Raw genomic sequence first — 19,340 nt, forward strand, 5'->3', positions numbered from 1 at the left:
ATTAGAATTTTAAAAAACTCCTTTATCTGGGGGCAAGAGGTGGAAAAAACAACATTCCATCTGCAGAGGACCTGGGTGAAAATTCATACTGAACAGCCCCTTGGAGAAAGAAGGAATGGCAGAAATGGATTTTCTCAAGGTTTTAGTTTGGGTTGCCTTCAGATTTACAAATAGCCCCTTCAGCCAGGACTCTTCCTGGAACTGGTTACTAATGGAAGTTGTGAAAGAGCTTTCTCTTGGGGGAAGGTGTCTTTTGAAATGGAACAGATCCTTATTTGTCTGGACTAGTTTAAATATGGTTCTTCAGAAAGCAAGGCAGGTGGACAAATTTTCTCAATATTTGGTGTCCTAGAACCCTTCCATTTTGTTTCTGCCCAACTCTAGTATAATATTGAGGTAAGGTTTGCATATAATGGTTCAGGCCTACAAAGCAAATGTGTCCACTATTATGAAGATACTTTATTTTATGGAATTTCTAAAGATGTCTTTTGAAATAGTCAGGTTCCATAGGAGAAATATCTAGATGCTTATTTATTTTTGGAACAAATACAAATATTCACACTGTTAATGATGATTTCTCAAAGTCCCTTTCAGCTCTATGATGCTACTATGTGGTATATTGTAGGATTCATTTGCTCCAAAAGAAATGTGTCTATGTATAGAAGTTTCAATGGGCCATGATAACAATCCACCTGCCTTGCTTTCAAGGTCTTTCATAACTGGCAGTATTATTCTACCTATCTGGCTAGCTAGATGGGGTAGTGAATAGGGTGCTGGGCCTGGAGTCAGGAAGACTTATCCTGAGTGGAAATCTGACCTCAAAACCTTACTGGCTATGTGATAATGGACAAGTCACTTCATACTGTTAACCTCAGTCCAAAGTGTCTTTGCCAAGAAAACCTCAAATGATGTCACAAATAACTGGACATGACTGAAATGATTCAAAAACAAGAAGTAGACAAGCAAAACTAACTCAATTAGCTATCAATGTATCTGCTACATCTCCTCAGCAGTGTGTAAGTTCTGTTAGGAACAGAATTCTTGTTTTATCCCAAAGAGTGTTGTTTTCTGTTCCTCATATCCCAATAATACCAAATTCTCTCTCTCTCTCTCCTTCCTTTTTCTAACTACTTCCTATGCTTCAAGGTTAAACTAGACTTCACTTCCTCCTTGAAGGAGGTAGTCATTCAGTCAATCAAAAAGCATTTATTAAAAATTGGGCAAATTCTGGGAATACAAAGGAAAGCAAACCAGAGTACTTGCCCTCAAGGAGTTCATATTCTAATGGGATAAACTATGCAAACAATTTTGCATAACTTATGTATATATGTATATACAGAGTAGATGGAAGGCAATCTCAATACTATATGTATACATTATATAGGTATATATATATATATTTATACATACATACTACATTATATGTAACATGATATATACCGTATGGTTGGTTGTTTGGTTCTTGACCTTTGTTTTATCGAAGCCTAACATGACATCACTATGTTAGAGTCAAGTTTTAGTGTGGCTGATCATACCAATATAGACTTGGAATGTTCTACAGGGTCAGGTTTGGCATCTGGGGCAGGTTCTCTAAACTTACATATCTCACGTTTGCTTTGGACTGCTTCAATTCTGCCTTACTCATAGAACACAGCACCCTCTCTGATGAGGGCACACCACGCTGTGCAGTCCTGTGCCAGTGTTTTCCATGCTGCACAATCACTTCCAAAGTTCTTAACTTCAGAATGTCCCTGTATTGCTTCTTCTGACCTCCCCTGTGAGTGATTGCTCTGTGTGAGTTCTTCATAAAATTAATCTTTTTTCATATGTGTAAGTTTGGCATTCTGACAACATAGCCAGCCCATCATAGTTGTGTTCTCTGAAGAAACATTTGAATGCTTGGAAGTTTAGTTCAAGAAAGGACCTCAGGTTCTGGTATTTTATTCTGCAAGGTGATTTTCAGAATGCTCCTAAGACAATTTAAATATAAGCGATTCAGTTTCCTGGCAAGGTGCTGGTGATTTCACAGGCATACAACAATGAATTTTCATTTCCAAATGTTTGGTGTTCTGGAACCCTTCCATTTTGCTTCTGCCATACTCTAGTATAATATTGAGGTAAGGTCTGGATAGAATGGTTCAGGCTGACAAGACATATGTGTCCATTATCATGAAGATACTTTATTTTATGGAATTTCTAAAGATGTCTTTTGAAATAGGTTCTATAGATCTTCTGTTTGGTAGTCAAAGAAGAATTTCTCTCCCACACTTTCTTTCAAGAGGCTCCCCAAAACATACCTAGCTCTGGCAGCATGTGACTGCCAGCCTCATTATTCACATGTTCCTCCCTAGAAAATACAACAACCAAGGTAAGTGTATTTATCCACAGTATTCAAAACTTCTCCATTTGCAGTAACCAATGGTTCCACATATGTATAGTATGGTTATATTTGTCCTTATTTTTTGAAGAAGAACATGACATCAGAGAGGTGATGCTGTGACAAGCACATAAATTGGATTTGAATGGTGGGGGGGCAGCTGTGCTAAGTCATCAGCCTCACTTGCTCCTCCAGAGCCATCTGGGTCCAGTGGCTAGATAAGAATCAGGATGACTAGAAATAGTCCTGGATGCAATCAGGGTTAAGTGACTTGGCCAAGGTCACAAAGCTAGCAAGAATCAAATGTCTGAGGCTATATTCAAACTCATGTCCTGACTTCAAGGCCAGTGTTCTATTCACTGTGCCACCTAGTTACTCTTGATGGTGTGGTGCTGGATGATGGACTATCTGTGTTTTCTTGGTGTTGTTAGATCAAAATTAGCACAAGCAGAACTGAGCCATATTTTGTTGCAACTCAGCTTCAGAGACTGTGTACTGAGTGCAAAGTCATCAGCAAACAGAAAATCATGTACCAATAGTCCCTCCATTTTGATTTTGGCCTGTAGCCTTTTCAAAAATGAAGAATTACTGCAGGAGCTAACCTTGATGGGGTGAAGGTGTTAGATAATATGACTAAGAAACATCTTGCCAAACAGCTTGAGAGCAAGGAAATAGCCTTGCTTTGCTCCATTGGTGACCAGGAAATCATGAGAGCATTGCCCACTATCAAGAACCTAGAGAAGTATTCCATTATTATTTTTTGGGGGGTTTTTGTAAGGCAATGGGGTTAAGTGACTTATCCAAGGTCACACAGCTAAGTACTTATTATGTATCTGAGGCCGGATTTGAACTCAGGTTCTCCTGACTCGAGGGTGGGTGCTCTATCCACTGTGCCACCTAGCTGCCCCACCATTATGTAACTGATATACAATACTGATGAAGATTCTTGGATAACCAAATTTCGCATATTTTCTCTAAGCCCCCATGACTGATGGCATCAAAAGCCTTGGTCAGATCTATAATTGTTGTATACAGACCTCTGTTCTGCTCCTGGCATTTTTTTCTTGGAGTTGTCAGGTAGCAAATACCATATTAATGGTTCCTCTACCCTTTCTGAAGCCACACTGGCTCCTATGGAGGTGACCATCTTCCAGATGAAGGATCAGCCTAATAAGTACAACTCTGTCAAGAATCTTTCCAGCAATGACAAAAAAGAGAAACATCTTTGTGATTGTCATAGGACAATCTATTCCCTTTACCCTTTATAGAGATGGACATTGGAGCCATCCTTGAATTCCTGGGTGATAACCTCCTCATGCCTTATAAACTGGAAAACTGGAGTAAGTTTTTTATATGAGCAATGGGCCTTTCCAATTTGTAAAACTCAGCTGGAATAGAATCAGCACTAGGTGCTTTGCCATATGAAATTTGCCTAATTGCATTTAAAAACTCTTCTTCAGTTGGAACTTCAGCTCAGGATGGATAGATTCCACACTGATTGATGGCAGGTCATTAAAAATACTAAGCAAGTATTCAGTTCAACCTTCAAGGAACATGTTCCTATCACTAATCAATGTGATTCCATCAGCACTAAATAGTTGAAATGCACCATATGTCTTTGACCCATAAATAGCCTTTGGAACATCATAAAAATGCATTGGATTGTTACTATCAGCATAAAACTAAATTTCATTTGCCTTCTTACTGAGTCAAGAATCTTGCATCTCTCTAAGCTTCACTTATACTTCTGAAGGAATTAAATGCTGCCTTCTTGGAAAGAGATGAAATATCCTGCTTCTATATTCCCCATCATTTTCCTGAAACCAATCTTAATGTTCATGAGTGTTCTGACCCAGATGAACAAATGCAGTGCTATACACCAGATCTCTGAAAGCTGTTTATTCCTTATCTGCCCCACTGTTGCCAACTGTGTGTTGACTCAATATTCCCTCCAAGTTAGAAACAAACTGTTTCCACTCAGAGAAGCATTCTAATCTCTGGAGATCAATTCTTCTAGCAGTCATTTTGCCTTGGAGCTAATGCATTGATGAATGTGAATATTTAGTTTGGAGAGGATGAGTGCGTGATCAGTCTAGTATTCTGCACCACACCTTGCCTTCCTCACTTTCAACTCCTATCTCTTCTTACAATTACATAGTCTATTAGATGTCAGTGTTGACTGAGAGGGTGCATCCAGGAAGTTTTAATACATTTAGGTAAAGTGAAGACAGTTTTGGTGATGAAGTCATGAGATGCACAAGTCTTCAGTGGTAAGTGACCATTGTTGTTGCTGTTTCTAAGTCCATTTCTCCCAAGGAATCCCTGCCAAGTCCAGTAGTCTGAGACTACTTGAGCATTTAAATTACCCAGAATTATAAGCTTGTACTCATCTCCAGGTCTTGATAATCTTTTTCTTTGACTGCATCAGGGTTCATCGTAGTGGGAGCACATTCATCATGGTCAGAGAAAAGGCACCAATGATAATGGTGTGATGTTTTCCTACAAGTAGCAAACACATTGTCAGTTTGTCGTTCATTCCTTCTTGTAGAAATACAAGCTTGCTGACTAGATTAGTTTTGATTGCAAACCCTACCGCAGTTTCACCCAAGCTCCCCTTCAGTACATCTACTCCAGAAAAATGTGTATCCAGTTCAGATTTCGGTAAGTTGGCCTTCATTTGCCAGCCTTGCTTTACTCGGGCCACTATTTGGATATGATGCCTCACTAACGGTGAATGGAATCTTCTTTGATGAAGTTTTTGTACTTTTTTTGTGTTTCGAACACAGGATAGAATCCGCACCTGGCATGATAACCAGTCCAGGGTTAGATAAGCAGATAATTTTTAAGACTCCTTGTCTAACCTCTTCCTTACGAGTGAGTAGCTTGATCCTTAAAAGGCTTCTCAAGACACCCAGGCGGGCTGACAAATCTCATTGCTGCTACCAGTGAGGAAATGAACTATGTATTGGGACACTTGTGTGTAGGGTTGTAGTTACAACTTCCCTGCCAGTGTATCCAAACTTGCTGCTTAGTCACCTGTCTGTTGCCATAGGACTTTGAGGAATGATAAAGTAATTTGGGTGATGTCTTTTGATTCATATGTAATTTGGATTTAAGTGAAGTAGAGTTGCATGAAATTCTATTTCTATTCCAAAGTCATCATAGTCCAATGGCAAGACAAAGTCAAGACAACTGGTGATAGCTCTAGATGCATCTTTGGTTTGAGACTCCCTTGGTTACACTCAACCCGGTTTAGCCCATCTGTCCAAATAGTTTACCATGGTACAGCTGCTGTGCATGCTATAGTTTGTTGGAGCCATAATTGAGAGTTAGGTGGCTCAAGTAGTATTAAAGGTGAAAAGCAGTCCTGAAAAGGGCTTGGCAGCCCTCACATAATCTGCATATATGTACAGAGAAGACTGAAGGAAATAAGATAACAATGTATGTAACATGATACATTCCTTATATATTAGGTTATATGGAATACTATGCTATACACTCTATATTATAGACTATATATATATATATAATATACTTTATAGTATACTATGTAGTATTCTATATATTGTTCTATATAGAATGCTACACTGTATATATTTATTCTATATACTATTGACTATATACAATGCTATATGTATACTATATATTGTGTCTCTGTGTGTGAATATATATATATATATACATATACATATATATATATATATGTGTGTTTGTTTACACAGAGTAGATAGAAGATTATCTCAAAAGGAAGACACTGGAGAGGGGTTGATTAGTTGATTCTTGAACTTTGAAGAAGACCAAAATGACATCAATATGTTTGAGGCAAATTATAGTGTGTCCAACCGTGGCTGATTAGATGAATAATGAACCTGAAATGCTCTGTCACAGGTGGAACACAAGTAGTCTATATGAACATCCAGGTTGCTTACCCTAAACTTATATATCTCACATTTCCTTTGCGTTGCTTCAATTATGCCTTGCTTCTGATGACAGTCCACCATGCTGGGCAGTCCTGTGCCACTGTCTCCCATGCTATACCATCAATTCTAAAGTTTGGTTTTGTTTTTTGTATTTTTGCAAGGCAATGAGGTTAATTGATTTATCTAAGGTCACACAGCTAAGTAAATATTAAGTGTCTGAGGTCTTCCTGACTCCAGGGCCTGTGCTCTATCCACTGCACCACCTAGCTGCCCCTGTAGTAATGTTTTAATACTTAGCAGTTTAACTTGAAAAAGGACCTCAGCGTCTGGTATCTTCTCCTGCCAGGTGATCTTCAGAATCATCCTAAAGCAATTTAAATGGAAGCAATTTGGTTTCCTGATATGTCCATGTGACAGGCATTCAACAATGAGGTCAGCACAATGACTCTGTAGATCTTCAGTTTGGTACTTAATGTAATACCTCTTCTCTCCCACACTTTCTTCTGAGTAATGGTAGAAGGAAGGACAACATGTGAAGAATGAGGAACAACTAGGAAAGACCTCTAGAAAAAAAATGTCATTTGAGTCTAGAAGGAAGCCTAGAAAGCCAGTACATGGAGGGGAGGAAGGAGAGTTATTCTAGGAATGAAGATCAATCATTGAAAACTCAAGGAGTCTTGAAATGGAGTGTTGTTCAAGAACTAGAAAGAAGTAGAATGGAATAATGGAATAATCATACTGATTATTTTAGCCCACACTGATGTCCTTCTTCTCTGAACTACACTTATGTAGACTACAGTGCTCTTTATACAGTTTAGCACTTTGCAGTTCTCTAAACACTTCAAGATGTTATTTTTATTTCCTGGATTATAAATTGCAAGCTATTCAAAATCAAAGACAAATATCTTCTAGTGTGTGTGATGGTTCCCAAATTTATTGATTACATAACTCTATCAGGAAAAATGTGGGGCAGACCCCCACAAAGATATATTATATATATATATTTTATTTTTTATGTTATTTAGTATTTTATTCTTCTGCAGTTACACATAAAAACAATATTTAACATTTTTTAAATTTATTCTCATTTTGTATAAATTTTTTATACATTAATAAAATATTCTTGTTTAAGAGTAAACAAAATACCCCCTCCCCCCAAAAATATAGACTCTCTTGAGTAATAAAGTAAAGGGGAGAGAAAAAAATTAAAATTAAAATTAAAAAATAATAGTAATAATTGTAGGTATGGCCAGGTGGCGCAGTGGATGAAACACCAGCCCTGGAGCCAGGAGCACTTGAGCCCAAATCCAGCCCCATACACCCAACAATCACCCAGCTGTGTGATCCCATGCAAGCCATCCCAACCCCATTGCCCTGCAAAAACCAAACAAAAAAAAAAGACCCAAAATAAAATGAAATAGTAATAATAGTAGGGGCGGCCAGGTGGCGGACAGAGCACTGGCCCTTGAGCCAGGAGCACCAGGGTCCAAATCTGGCCTCAGACACCCAATGATCACCCAGCTATGCAGCCCCAGGCAGGCCATCCAGCCCAAAATAATAATAATAATAATAATAATAATAATAATAATAATAATAATAATAATAATAAATGTGCTTCACTCTGTGTTCCAACCCCACCAACTCTGTTGCGGGTGAATCACATTCTTTATAATAAGTCCATCACAAAAGTTACTTCCATATATATATATATATATATATATATATATATATATATATATTTACAAATTATATCCATGCACCACAAAACTAATATATATATGTATATATATATATATATATATATATATATATATATATACATATCATAAAACATACCCAAAAATACATTTGAAAGGATGAGGTAAGGATGAAATAGACAATGCTTTTATTTTATTTCATTTGATGGCATAAAAATGTTTCTTTTTTTATTTTTTTGCAAGGCAATGGGGTTAAGTGGCTTGCCCAAGGCCACATGGCTAGGTAATTATTAAGTGTCAAGGCCGGATTTGAACTCAGGTACTCCTGACTCCAAGGCCAGTGCTCTATCCACTGCACCACCTAGCTGCCCCATTAAAAATGTTTCTTTAACCAAAATATTATTATCAATAATTATCTTTAATGAAAGCAATGTGATCAATTAATTATAATTAAATAATTATGCTTTTTTTTTGTTTTTGCAAGGCAGTGGGGTTAAGTGACTTGCCCAAGGCACACAGGTAATCATTAAGTGTCTGAGGTCAGATTTGAACTCAGGTCCTCCTGATTCCAAGGCCACTGCTCTCTAGCTGTCCCTAATTATGATTTTTTAAATAAGTTTTCTTATTGTTTTATGATATGGCAAAATTTGAAAGCCTAAGTTATTTTATTACTTGCTTCCAATTTGTCATAGCTGAAATGGGAAGAATTTACAGATAAAAATTTTCAGACCCTAGAAAATGCCTTTTTTTTTAAAGTTTTTGCAAGGCAATGGGGTTAAATGGCTTGCCCAAGGCCACACAGCTAGGTAATTATTAAGTGTCTGAGGCTGGATTTGAACTCAGGCACTCCTGACTCCAGGGCTGGTGCTCCATCTACTGCGCCACCTAGCTGCCCCCAAAATGCCATTTTTAAAGGCAATGGAGGCAACTAGTGGCATATGAATAGATATGTTTCTGGGAAGACATGAGTTAATATCTAACCTCAGATCACTTGTATGATCTTGGTACAAGTCCTTTAGCCTCTATTTCCTCAAATGTAAAATGGAGCTGATGATAATAGGAAAAATATTACCTGTCTTTCAGGGTTGTTGTGAGCATCAACTGAGATAATATTTGTAAAATGTTTAGTACTGTCTGGCACATAGTAGGCACTATATAAATACTTATTCCCTTCTCTCTACTCTCGTTCCCCAACAGAATGATTGGTAGACAAAAACATTATTTTTTTAACTTTATCTCATTACCTTGAGAAGATTCCTTTCCTAACCTTGAAAAAATAAATCATAACACAAAAATATATTTAGTTTCTGGAAGTGCCACATCCCCAAAGAAAACTTTTCAGAATCTCCCAGTTGGTAGTACTCTGTATCTAGGACCTCACCAATGGAAATAAAATTTCTTTGTATTTATTTTGTAGGCAACTAGGTGGCTCAGTGAATGGAGCTAAGCTCCATTCCTGGAGTCACGAAATTCAAATATAATCTTAGATGCTTACTAGCTGAGTAACCCTGGCTAAATCACTTTACCTGTTTGCCTCAGATACCTCTTCTGTAAAATGAGTTAGAGAAGGAAATTACAAATTACTCCAGTATCTGCCAAAAACAACCCAAAATTTTGGGGGTCACAAAGAGTGGCAAAAAACAGAATTGAAAATTTGCTTTTTATATACAACTAACAACAGATAATACCATTTAGCTGGTTTTGTTTGTATAGGTGAGGATGAAAAACCAATCCTTTAAAATGTAGAGATTTACCTCTGTGTATAACCACTTTTCCCAGAGTATATGTTCTTCCATCTATTGGCTGAGCATGACCTTCACTTGGTGTATTTAACTCACTCTAGGAATCAAAAACTTCACTGAAATGCCTGAAGCTCCAAGCCACCAGAAATTGGTTTATGAATAATTCAATAACCTAGAGGTAAATGACCCCAAGTCATGTACTTCAACCATCTCTGCTATTTAGGAGCTAATAAAAGCTGTTAATAAAATTAAAACCATAAGGTTCTTTCTCCATTGGTTTCTGCCACCCCCCCACCCTTCCAATTACAGGTGGGGAAAGAAGGAAGAAAAAAAATGCCTTTTGCCTGCCACTTTGTCTTCTCTGTTTCTAGTCCTTCACTGGTTCTATCCTTTAAACCCTTCTGTTACCATTTCTTTCCTTATGCAATTAATTAACAGGCATGAGTCACAAAGAAATTGTGATCAATCATAGTTTTATATGAAACAAATGAGGAGTTAAAAACAGCTTTAGGAAACAGAAAGTGCCTTCCAGCTGCAACTTAAGGGTCAGAGAGAAGCAAGTTAAACCTTTAAAGGTCCTTTCCATGATCTCAAAGGAATGACAACAGTCAGCAGCCTCAGTCACCCCCAACAGGGTTATTTTTCTAACCAGCAGCCAAGTCTGCAAAATGCCCAGACTTCAGTCTCTGAGTTTGCAACATATTACATAATCCCTACAGACATTTTTTTCCTATCTGTCCAATCTACCACTCCTGTCCCCAAACTTGATCCTCTACAAAACTGTCACTGAACTTCAGGCTCAGCTTCCTCCAAATCCAGCTTGTCTGTGTACAAACTCCTGCAAGAATCTCTTGCCAAGGATAGAGCGAAAACAGCTTTGTAGTCAGGATCTACAATTTCCTGGATTTCCAGTTTTATTTTCTACTTTTTCTCTGTCCACAAGGAAAATCTGAATAACTAGTTAGGATTCATTTCCTACTCATCTGCCCACATTTGTTTTTCCCTCTGGAAAATGTAAATTTCCTGATGGCAGGTATTATTTTGCTTCTGTCTTTGTCACCCCAATGCCTAGCATTTAATCCTTAAATCCTTAACAAATATAATACCTGTTGCCTTGAACACCCCCTTTCTCTATTTGGCACAACTCTTACTAACATTCCCTTGTATTGGGAAAGAAGTGTGTTTGTAAATGTTTGTAAAAGTTCTGTGAAATATCACAATAATAAAGTCAAACAAACAAAATCACACTTTGGGCTGAGCTCTGGTTCAAAATTTGTTTCTTGAATGCTTTATTTGCTACCCATCAATGTTAATACCTAATCCAGTACTATTTCCTACACTCTAAAAACACACCTCCTTCAGTTCCCAACTATGACCAACTGATGTATGGACTGAATGATGGACATTTACATATTAAATCTTAGTAAAATTTTATTTCTTACTTTTATAGATATATAAATATAAATTTCATACAATGTAAATGCATTTTTTTTCTAATAAATGGGCTGAATTAAACAGCCTATGTTGGAAACCACCACCCCAGGCACCTAATATGGGTACCAGGTTATGAAAAGGGGAAGCTAGGTGGTACAGTGGATAGAGCGTCTGACCTAGAGTCAAGAAGACTCATTTTCCTGAGTTGAAATCTGTCCTCCCTTAATAGCTTTGTGACTCTGAGCAAGTTTGCCTCAGTTCTTCATCTGTAAAATGAGCTGGAGAAGGAAATGGCAAACCACTCCAGTATCTCTCCTGGGGTCATGAAGAGTCAGCTATGACTGAATATCAACCATGTACCATTGTTAGGGAAACAAGTACATAGAGCAAAACAATCCCTATCTGCAGCGAGCTTATGTTCTAATGGGGAGACAACAAATACATATGCAAGGATATACAGCATAAATGTAAAATTAATACTTATTTTCATATATGTGTGTGTGTGTGTGTTTTACATATCTGCATATACAAAGTAGTTAAAGACGAGCAATTTTGTGGGAAGGCTAGTGCCTTTGGGGGGGAAGGGGAGGGTATAGATAAGGAAAAGTTTTATGGCGCAGATGAGCTGAATTCCAGAGAACATAGGGAAGCAGGGGTTGAAGTTAGGTTAGGATGGGGGTAGGGTTGAGTTGAAGGAGATGATGGTGAGAGGATTTTAGGAGGGGGCTGGTGACAGTTTTCTTTTAACTGGTTGGTGATTAATTATGACAGGAATAGAGAAAGAAACAAGAAATGTCATGATAGTTGGTGGCATATGGGAAGGAAAGTTCATTATCTCTCTGGGGAATTGAAGAAAGAACCTGTGTTAGGGTTGGGTCTCAGCCTTTACCCTCATGGCTAGTGGAAGGAAATGAAGCATTGCTGGACAGAGGATACTAGTCAGCAATCAGATTTGGGCCAGAGTTTGATTTGGGGTCTGCTGAGTACAGAAAGGTGTTCCTGGCCCCTTTGTGAAGTAGTGGAGAGAAAATTTTAAAAAATTTAAAACTTGACATTTGATCCAATTAAGCAAAGACATTATGAGTGCATTTGAGAATGAAACTAGGAGGAAAACAGATGAAAAATGGAAAAGATCTATAAAGTTTTTTCCTAACACACTTTTTCTACCACCAAGAACAGTGGAGCCACACATTTCATCTCTAACAATAACATTCTACTGTGTTATATAAGGAAACAGAAACAGCACTGAAAAAAAAAAAAAAGGTGGGGAAAGCAGCTGGACCAGACCATATAAGAACAGATCTATATTGCAGGTGACACAACTTGAAGGCCCTAAGAGCTTGATTCTCAAGGTAAATAAAAAAGAAAAAAATACCAAAGGTTGAAGGGAGAAAGTAGAAAAAGAAGGGAACAAGCATTTATTAAGCTAAATATAATCCCTACCTGCAGCAGGGCAGGTTGATGGTATTATTATCTCCATTTTATTGATGAGGAAACTGAGACAGTCAGGTTAATGATTTGTCCAGGGTCATACAGTAAGTGTCTGAGACCAGATTTAAACTCAGATTTTCCTGACTCTAAGCATAGTGCTGTGTTCACTGTGTCATCTATCAGCCTCTTGAATTTTAATGCTGCCCCAAAAGGGGCAAAGAAAATATCAGTAATTATTAACCCATGTGCTTATTTTCAGATTGCATTAATCTACATATTACCTTCTTGCTGAAGGTAATTTATTATTAGATGAGAAGATACAAGCTTTCACAAGTGGTATTTCATAGTAAGTCACATCTTCATGGCCCCACAATAAAGGAGTATAGTGAATGTGAAATTTCTTTGTGCTTACTAGTTCATTATTTTTTTTTAAAGAGAAGGCTCTCTCCCAGTAAGGTGTTTCTCAACTATAGTACTCGTGGCACTAGCCAGATGGTGTGATTGGCCACATGCATGGGGAACAGAGGTCATTGTTGTGGATTTGAAAGGAAAAATGTAGAGCCTGAATGAGTATTGCCAAAGAACTCTGAGATTAGGAGAGGATTAATGTTGATTAGGTCTAGCCAGCCTGATCATCCCCTTCATGCTGTTTGCCTATGGAAGGGATTCTGTTATCTGGGACAATGCTACCTCCTTGTGGAGAAACCCAACAGAGTTGAGAACAAAAAAAGGATTGCTTAATACATAGGTCTGTTGTTAAGTGAGGAAGACTCCTAAGGAAGAGCTGAGCTAAGGTCAAACTAAGGATGGCACCAGGAAAGTGAAATTGCTTTTGGCAATTTTGGCAGCCTGTTTATTCCTAACAGCATTACTAGTGCCTAAAACTAGTAGATGCCCTGTGGTTTCAGCAGAGACTAAGTGACAGAACTAATCTAAGTGGAAATTCAGTTGATCTGCCCTTCTCCATTGCGAAGTGAATTTACTAGGTTTTGCCCTCTTTGTTGCTTAGGGCATTGAAATGGATACTGAATGTGCACTGGAGGGGATGCCCTCACTGCATTATTGGATATTAATATGGTATTGTTTCTTTTATTATTTGTTTACACACTTTCTAGAAACAATGACCTTGGTAAAAATGGTTCCAGTGAGAAACAGTGCAACAATATGGAAGGGGAGGGACTAGTAGGAGAGGAACCAGTGTCTAATGAATTGATTGGTAGAAAGACACATTCTAAATACAGATGTCAGAACTGCAGGTGCAGCCCATATAGGGGATGAAGCTAATGGGTGAATGACAACCTGCTGCCTGTAGAGTAGGCCAGATTGTGTTGATTCTCACAATGTCCTCTAGGGTTAAGTTGTCATTATACATGTGTATGCTAGAATTACATAAAAATCCTTGAAATGTGTCAGTTAATCAACAATCATTTACTATGTGCCAGGCTCTATATAATGTGCTGGTTGACAATAAGGATAAATTTACTTGGCAACCCTCTGATCATTAATTTCAATAAAGGATAAAATAAGGATATAGGAGGTCTGTACAGAGTTGTTGACCTGATTGTAATAAGCCTACAACATTAAAAAATCTCTAAATGGGATCCCTCATCACTCAAAAAAAAAAAAGTTTGACACACAGGAAAAACCAAGTGCATGGAAAATTCTTATTCCTCAATTATGATATACAGCTGAATTGACAATACAGAGCTCACTTATCAGTACTTATACCTTTGACAGAAACTACATATGGAAAATGACCTAGGTCAAGAAATAAATAGTAAGAGGAGAGCAGACTGAGTTACCTCTGGGAAAATGCCAGTTTCCTTTAATTGCCCCTGTTTCTCTTTGAAACAAAGGCATATATATATACATATATATATATGTATGTATGTATATTTTAACACTAAAAGTCTTCTGGTAATGTTATATGGCTTTGAGTCAGTGAATACCAGAGTCCCCAAAATAATGACATCGAAGATCTCAAAAAAAAAAAAAGCATTGCAGAGGTGCATAAGCATTATAAACAACATGTGACATATTATATTTTAGAGATTATGCAAAAGTGGAGTGAAAGATATCAAATAAATGTAAAACTAGAAAATCAATAGGCCAATCATGTATCAAGAGAAGGGGATGACCAATGAACAAATTGTTTAATTGGTATCCAAGTAAAAGCAAGAGAATGTAAGGGAAAAACCACTTTGGGTGGAACCTGAATGGTGAATTTATGAGTGGGCATGGAAGATTGTTGTAAAAAAATTACATGGGTGAATTGCCATTTGCATTGTTTTATTTAATTCAATTTAACAAGCATTAAGCACATGTTAGTGCTGAGGATACAAAGAAGAAGAAAAAAAGAAAGTTTTTGTCCTCAAGGAGCTTCTATTTTATTGAAGGACATATCCATATCCTTTGGAGTAATGAAAGGAGTGTGTTGCAGAGATGGACATATGAAGTGTTTAATAACTATTGTTTTTTTTTTAGGTTTTTTTTTCACAAAGCAATGGGGTTAAGTGGCTTGCCCAAGGCCACACAGCTAGGTAATAATTATTAAGTGTCTGAGGTCAGGTTTGAACTTAGGTACTACTGACTTCAGGTCAGGTGCTCTATCCACTGTGCCACCTAGCTGTTCCCTAATAACTATTGCTTAATTGACTCATCCACCACTAAACTATGCTTCTAACTTGCCCTTATCCTATCTTCCTTGTGATGCCTTAAGAGGTGTCATCAACCACCAGAAGGAAGCCCAGTTTTCCCCTCCTCACACATTATAATAACCCTTTGAAGGTTCTAGCACTCAATACAATGTCTTATGTGTAGCAACCTCTTAATAAATGTTTGTTGAACTTCATTAAATTGAACTGAATCAAATGGTTTGAAATCATGAGATTATTTATTAATAGTAGTTTGTCCATTCACAGAAGGAAATCACAGACCTGATTATTTAATCTAAGTGAGACACAAAATATAAAATCACAGTAGGAATAGTGAAAAACTAGACATGGTTGATTAAAAAAAAACCAACTCAAAATGCATAAAAGCTAATGTAGCTTCTACATGATTTGTATATAGCCAGAATCCCTTGTTAAGCATTATAAATTGTCTTTGGACAGAATCAGGGTCATACATTGTAAATGCAATAAAGATGTACATATTATCAAGAATTTTTTAGATAAATATAGTGCCATATGTTTTTCCCACAGAAGCTGGTTTGAGGCAGTTAATCCTTTTAAGGGTTGTTATATTAGATTGTCCTAGTTATGTCAAAGGATGAAGTTGGGGCCTTCTTCATTTGTACAAATATTGCTGAACATTTAATTTTACATTCTCAGTCTAGTGCATAATGAAAAATGACTGTCCACTGAACTCAGAGCAGTAAACATAAACTGTATTTTTGGCAGATGAAAAATCTGAAATAGATTAATGACACTGCTCTCTCTCTGGTTATCAGTAACATCCCTTCTGGAAAATAAGGTTGCAATTCTCTTCCTTTGCCTTACTACTTTAACACAAAAGTAATTAATCAGTTTTTAAGAGAAAATTATTATTAGCTATTAAAATAAGCTACATATATGGCAAATCTGGACTACTTTGGAAAGACAGAATAGAATTTCTCAGAGAAAGCTGAGAACTGAAGTATTTGTACTTGACTTGAATATTGAAAAAAAGGAAAAATACTGAAAAAATTATTTAAAATTGTATATAGAATGAAAAAGTTTGGAAACAGGTGGAGGGAGAGCAGGAGTGAAAATAATTGATAAAAATAGAAAGTTGGTGAGTAGGAAAGAGGACTGTGCCCAATCATATTTAAATCACTAATGTAAACAGTAACCTGACAGTAATTTTGTCCTTTTATATCAACATTTTAAAGACAGATGATTTTACTAACATAGAAATTCCTTACCTTGATACAGCTGTTAGAGTGTATGGGGTATACAGGGAGTACTAGCATCTTTGGTGTGAGGGCTTGTCAAGCTCTTTTCTGGGCTGCTCATCCATCTTGGGGGTTCACCCATTACCCAACTCTCATTCTAACTCCAAGAAGTTATAGTATTCAAAGTGGTCACACTCCAGTAAAATGGTCTTGGTAGATGGGCTAAACAAGGTGGAGGATAACTGACAGGTCTCGAACCTGTCAGTGAGTTAGAGAAATGTCTATCCCAAGATGTAAAGACTCTCCCAGGAGAATGGACAGTTGAGAATAGTTTGTTCTAGTGGTCATGAAGGTGACGGAAGCAGGCCCTGTGGAACTTCCCGCTTGGTCAGACATCAAAGACACCAAGGTCACCCACTGCATCCTGGACCAGTGCTAGTTAGACTGACTTTTTTCTTGACACTAGACTTTGATGACTTTGTGCTACTCTGCTTCACTTCAATCCAAGTCACTCAAAAGTTAAGATATTACCCATAATGCTATAAGTACTTTTTGAAAAGGAAGGATAAACAAAAACAGCAACAGGTTTTATTCCTTCTCTGACTTATTACATGATCTATGAGAGTTGCTGGAACTAAAAAATTACTAAGACCAACTTGGTGATGAACAGATAGTTCTAAATTTGGCTGGAGTTGTTCCTTGGACAAGAGGTATAAGATCCACCAGTGAGACTAAACTTGAACATCTTTCAAGTTTGGAGGATCGACAAGAACTTTCACTCTGTTAACTTGGGTTAAAGAACCAGATATTATCTGGAATAGGATGAAATATTACAGGAGATCTTCAGTGGAGATTCAACTACATATATACATATATATCTGATATTATAGACCTTCTTTAAGAAACTGACATCCCTTATTTTGTTATCACTATTAATAACTGGTGATGATAACTAGGACTAATGTCAACTTTACTTTAGTTTATTCCAGAAATAAAGCTAACCACATTACAATACTCCACGGAATGTCATAATGGATTCTGGACCTTCAGAATCTAAGATAAATCTGAATTCAAGAGTAATTTTTCTCTAAGCTTTGACCCAGTAATGTAAACTCTTTTAGTTAGAAGGCAATCTAATCTGCAAAGGCAGAAGATAAAGCAGCTGCAAGACTCTGAGCTTAGTTCGATGTCCACAAAGAAATACAAAACTTCTCAGTACCTCCTTATTGTGGAAGAGGACAAAGGCGCACTTTGAACCTGGGCTTCAATAATTAAGATTGCATGGATTCTCCATGTAGGAACCAGCCTCACTTCTGTTGCTGTCCCTGGAGTACCTAGTATTTCCAAGTATCCAGATGGGGATGGAACTGAAGCTGCTGGCATGGTCTAATTTACCTGTGACTTGACAGACACCTGTGACTTGAGTGACAGAGACAGCTCAACTGAAATTGCTTTTTTCAAAGTTATCAGTGAATCTCTTAACTGCCAAATCTGATAGTCATTCTTGTCAGTCTTTATCCTTCTCTTATCAGCTTTTGATAGTACTGACCAGTCTTTCTTCTTGAATAGTTGATCCCTCTTATCTGTTGCTAAAAGTGATGCAATTACAACTTCTATAAAAATTCACATTTCTGAAAACTGGGAAAAGTTCCCCTAATAAGGAATGAGATTTTTAGAATAACTTTTTAAAAATCTATTAGTCACAAACAAGTATACACCATTATGATCATCAACAAATACTTATTGTTGTATTAGGATGCAAGCCGCTTTGAACAATGGAAACATGAAAGCTATCACATTTAAAGGCTAGGTAATATCATTAAAATGAGACTGTAAATCAGGGACTGGTTTTATCCTCTGAATTCTGTCTGAAATGGGTATCTTTATGTGACCTTTTCATTTTGTGAACTGTGCTAAGTATCTGGAATGGTTTGCTTGCCTAAGAGGGCTAACTTAATCAAGACTTTGTACAGTTAGTGAACATTCACAGTGGGGTAAAAAGGAATATACTTTATATAAATTGCAGTTCAATATATTCCTATGTAGCAGGTAGCTATCACTCCTTTATCATTTCCTCAACTTTGAGGTAGGATTCAGGAGTTGTTTTTTTTTTTTTTAGATTTTTTTTTTCAAGGCAATGGGGTTAAGTGGCTTGCCCAAGGCCACACAGCTAGGTAATTATGAAGTGTCTGAAGTTGGATTTGAACCCAGGTACTCTAGGAGTTGTTTTTTAATCATGACTGACTCTTGGTGACCTTTGAAGTTTTCTTAGCAGAGATATGGGAGTAATTTGCCATTGACATCTCCAGTTCATCTTACAGATGAGGAAACAAGGTTAAAGTGACTTGCTGAGAATCACACAACTACTAAGTATCTGAGACTGAATTTGAACTCAAGAAGATGAGTCTTCTTGACTTCAGGCCCAGTGCTCTATCCACTAGGGCACCCCATCTAGCTACTCTCAAGAGTTGATTGAAGGAGAATAAGGGCTGTGATTCCCACAATGCCATGGGTTGAAATTCCAGAGCAGAAAAATTTATAACATCAGCATCTTTGAAATAATTAAAAATGATGGGGAAAATATGATATACAGATATATACTTTTACATATTTTTGAGAATAAATAAAAGAAGCTACAATTATTGAACACTAAATTTATGTGATATGGATTGCATAAATTGTAGTCTAGGGGAACAAGGAACTGAGAGGATTGTGAGCAGATAAGCTACATTTTTGTTTTTTGCATTTAATAAACCTTGTGCTTTTTAAATTTTTTTATACAGCCTGTCTACTCATTAATTCTTGCCTACCTGTCTGCTGAGAGTGGCAGAAAGAACCTTCAAATTAATATTAAGATTCTTAGGT

General features: G+C 37.1%; 1 protein-coding gene across 1 annotated transcript in view; it reads left to right on the plus strand.

Annotated features, from left to right (window-relative positions):
* The window catches only part of ARMC2 (armadillo repeat containing 2), a 389,015-nt gene that overhangs the window by 200,017 nt on the left and 169,658 nt on the right, over positions 1–19,340 (plus strand). The gene's annotated exons all lie outside the window — the stretch shown is intronic.

This window comes from Macrotis lagotis, chromosome 5 (genome assembly GCF_037893015.1).
Source record: "Macrotis lagotis isolate mMagLag1 chromosome 5, bilby.v1.9.chrom.fasta, whole genome shotgun sequence".
Classification (NCBI taxonomy): Eukaryota; Metazoa; Chordata; class Mammalia; order Peramelemorphia; family Peramelidae; genus Macrotis; species Macrotis lagotis.